This window comes from Arachis hypogaea, chromosome 15, assembly GCF_003086295.3.
Source record: "Arachis hypogaea cultivar Tifrunner chromosome 15, arahy.Tifrunner.gnm2.J5K5, whole genome shotgun sequence".
Classification (NCBI taxonomy): domain Eukaryota; kingdom Viridiplantae; phylum Streptophyta; class Magnoliopsida; order Fabales; family Fabaceae; genus Arachis; species Arachis hypogaea.
The window spans coordinates 99,608,853-99,612,754 of NC_092050.1; the positions used below are offsets into that span (position 1 = coordinate 99,608,853).

The 3,902-nt window shown below is 38.7% G+C and overlaps 1 non-coding gene across 1 annotated transcript; it reads right to left on the reverse strand.

Annotated features, from left to right (window-relative positions):
- Positions 1-1,343: 1,343 nt before the first annotated feature.
- LOC112753360 (small nucleolar RNA R71) lies at positions 1,344-1,451 on the reverse strand. Its single transcript, XR_003177750.1, has one exon. It is a non-coding gene; the product is annotated as a small nucleolar RNA R71 (small nucleolar RNA).
- Between the last annotated feature and the right edge of the window lie 2,451 nt (positions 1,452-3,902).

The window sequence follows — 3,902 nt, forward strand, 5'->3', positions numbered from 1 at the left end:
TTTTCAAAAATCAAATCTTTTTCAAAATTCTTAGTTATTTTCGAAAATTCCAAAAATATTTTTCAAAAATCTTTTTCTTATTTTTATAACAAATTTTCGAAAATAACATAATCAATTAATGTTTTGATTCAAAAATTTGAAGTTTGTTACTTGCTTGTTAAGAAAGATTCAAACTTTGAGTTCTAGAATCATATCTTGTGATTTCTTATGAATCAAGTCATTAATTGTGATTTTAAAAATCAAATCTTTTTCAAAAACTAATTTCTATCATATCTTTTCAAAAATATCTTCTCATCTTATCTTTTTCAAAAATATCTTTTCAAAATATCTTTTCTAACTTCCTAACTTCTTATCTTTTCAAAAATTGTTTCAACTAACTAACTAACTTTTTGTTTGTTTCTTAACTTTTTCAAAATCACCTAACTAACTCTCTCTCTCATTTTTCGAAAATATCTCCCCCTTTTTCAAAAATTTCTTTTTAATTAACTAATTATTTTTATTTTTATTTTTATTTCAAAAAAAAAATTTTCGAAAAATACTAACAAATTTTCAAAAACCAATTTTCAAAAATCACTAACTCCTTTTCAAAACAATTTTCGAAAATTATACCTCCCCCATCCTATTCTATTTATTCATTCACATCCTAACATCTCATCTCACATCTCTTCCATTCGTACAGTTGTGTTTCTTCCTTTACATCACATTCTTTATCTCCCCCTCTTTTCTTCCACTCACAAAGGGATCCCTATACGGTGGTATAAAGGATCTCTATTATTATTATCATTTTCCTGTCCATTCTTCCTTGTCATATGAGTAGGAGCAAGGATAAGAACATTCTTGTGGAAGCAGATCCAGAACCTGAAAGGACTCTGAAGAGAAAATTAAGAGAAGCTAAAATACAACAATCCAGAGAAAACCTTTCAGAAATTTTTGAACAGGAAGAGGAGATGGCAACCGAAAATAATAATAATATAAGGAAGATGCTTGGTGACTTTACTGCACCTAATTCCAATTTACATGGAAGAAGCATCTCTATTCCTGCCATTGGAGCAAACAACTTTGAGCTGAAACCTCAATTAGTTTCTCTGATGCAGCAGAACTGCAAGTTTCATGGACTTCCATCTGAAGATCCTTTTCAGTTCTTAACTGAATTCTTGCAGATATGTGATACTGTTAAGACTAATGGAATAGATCCTGAAGTCTACAGGCTCATGCTTTTCCCTTTTGCTGTAAGAGACAGAGCTAGATTATGGTTGGATTCTCAACCCAAAGACAGCCTGAACTCTTGGGATAAGCTGGTCACGGCTTTCTTAGCCAAGTACTTTCCTCCTCAAAAGTTGAGCAAGCTTAGAGCTGATGTTCAAACCTTCAGACAGAAAGAAGGTGAATCCCTCTATGAAGCTTGGGAAAGATACAAACAGTTGACCAAAAAGTATCCTTCTGACATGCTTTCAGAATGGACCATCCTGGATATATTCTATGATGGTTTATCTGAGTTATCAAAGATGTCATTGGATACTTCTGCAGGTGGATCCATTCACCTAAAGAAAACGCCTGCAGAAGCTCAAGAACTTATTGACATGGTTGCTAATAACCAGTTCATGTACACTTCTGAAAGGAATCCTGTGAATAATGGGACGCCTATGAAGAAGGGAGTTCTTGAAGTTGATACTCTGAATGCCATATTGGCTCAGAATAAAATATTGACTCAGCAAGTCAATATGATCTCTTAGAGTCTGCATGGAATGCAAGCTGCATCCAACAGTACTCAAGAGGCATCTTCTGAAGAAGAAGCCTATGATCCTGAGAACCCTGCAATAGCAGAGGTAAATTACTTAGGTGAACCTTATGGAAACACCTATAACTCAACATGGAGAAATCATCCAAATTTCTCAGGGAAGGATCAAAAGCCTCAACAAGGCTTTAATAATGGTGGAAGAAACAGGTTTAGCAATAGCAAACCTTTTCCATCATCAACTCAGCAACAGACAGAGAACTCTGAACAAAATGCTTCTAATTTAGCAAATCTAGTCTCTGATCTATCTAAGGCCACTGTAAGTTTCATGAATGAAACAAGGTCTTCCATTAGAAATTTGGAAGCACAAGTGGGCCAGCTGAGTAAAAGGATCACTGAAATCCCTCCTAGTACTCTCCCAAGCAATACAGAAAAGAATCCAAGAGGAGAGTGCAAGGCCATTGACATAAGTGCCATGGCCGAACCTGTGAGGAGAGGAGAGGACGTGAATCCCAAGGAGGAAGACCTCCTGGGACGTCCAGTGATCAATAAGGAGCTTCCCTCTAGGGAATCAAAGGACTCTGAGACTCATCTAGAGACTATAGAGATCCCATTGAACCTCCTTATGCCCTTCATGAGTTCGGATGAGTATTCCTCTTCTGAAGAGAATGAGGATGTCACTGAAGAGCAAACTGCCAAGTTTCTTGGTGCAATCATGAAGCTGAATGCCAAATTGTTTGGCATTGATGCTTGGGAAGTTGAACCTCCCTTGTTCATCAATGAACTAAGTGATCTGGATCAACTGACATTACCTCAGAAGAGACAGGATCCTGGAAAGTTCATAATACCCTGTACCATAGGCACTATGATCTTTAAAGCTCTGTGTGACCTTGGTTCAGGAATAAACCTCATGCCCCTCTCTGTAATTGAGAAACTGGGAATCTATGGGGTGCAAGCTGCTAAAATCTCACTAGAGATGGCAGACAGCTCAAGAAAACAGGCTTATGGACAAGTAGAGGACGTGTTAGTAAAGGTTGAAGGCCTTTACATCCCTGCTGATTTCATAGTCCTGGATACTGGAAAGGAAGAGGATGAATCCATCATCCTAGGAAGACCTTTCCTGGCCACAGCAAGAGCTGTGATTGATGTTGACAGAGGTGAAATATTCCTTCAATGGAATGAGAACTCCCTTGTGTTAAAAACTCAAGGATCTCCCTCTGCAACCATGGAGAGGAAGCAGAAAAAGCTTCTCTCCAAGCAGAGTCAACCAGAGCCCCCACAGTCAAACTCTAAGTTTGGTGTTGGGAGGCCACAACCAAACTCTAAGTTTGGTGTTGAACTCCCATATCCAAACTCTAAGTTTGGTGTTGGAGAGTTTCAACAAAGCTCTGCACATCTGTGAGGCTCCATGAGAGCCCACTGTCAAGCTATTGACATTAAAGAAGCGCTTGTTGGGAGGCAACCCAATGTTTATCTAATTCTTATTTTTATTGTTTTTCATGTTTTCTTAGGTTCATGATCATGTGGAGTCACAAAATAAACAAAAAAAAAAATTCAAAAACGGAATCAAAAGCAGCAGAAGAAAAATCACACCCTGGAGGAGCATCTGTCTGGCGTTCAAACGCCAGAACAGAGCATAGTTCTGGCGCTGAACGCCCAGAATGGGAGCATCCTGGCGCTGAACGCCCAGAGTTGTGTGCAAGGGCATTTTGCATGCCTAAATTGGTGCAGGGATGTAAATGACTTGACACCTCAAGATCTGTGGACCTCACAGGATCACCTCAGGATCTGTGGACCCCACAGGATCCCCACCTACCTCCACTCACTCTCTTCTCTCTTCTCAATCATCCTCTATTCCCAATAAACACTCTTCCCTATTAACTCTTTACCACTCACATCCAAACACACACTTTCCTTCAAAATTCAACATCTCTTTCCCACCCAATCCCACCCATATGGCCGAATACACAACTCCCATCCATCTCCTCCATATCTTCTTCATTCTTTCTTCTTTTGCTCGAGGGCGAGCAACATTCTAAGTTTGGTGTGGTAAAAAGCATAGCTTTTTTATTTTTTTCCATAACCATTGATGGCACCTAAGGCCAGAGAAGCCTCTAGAAAGAGGAAAGGGAAGACAAAAGCTTCCATCAAGAGTCTATAGCTCAGT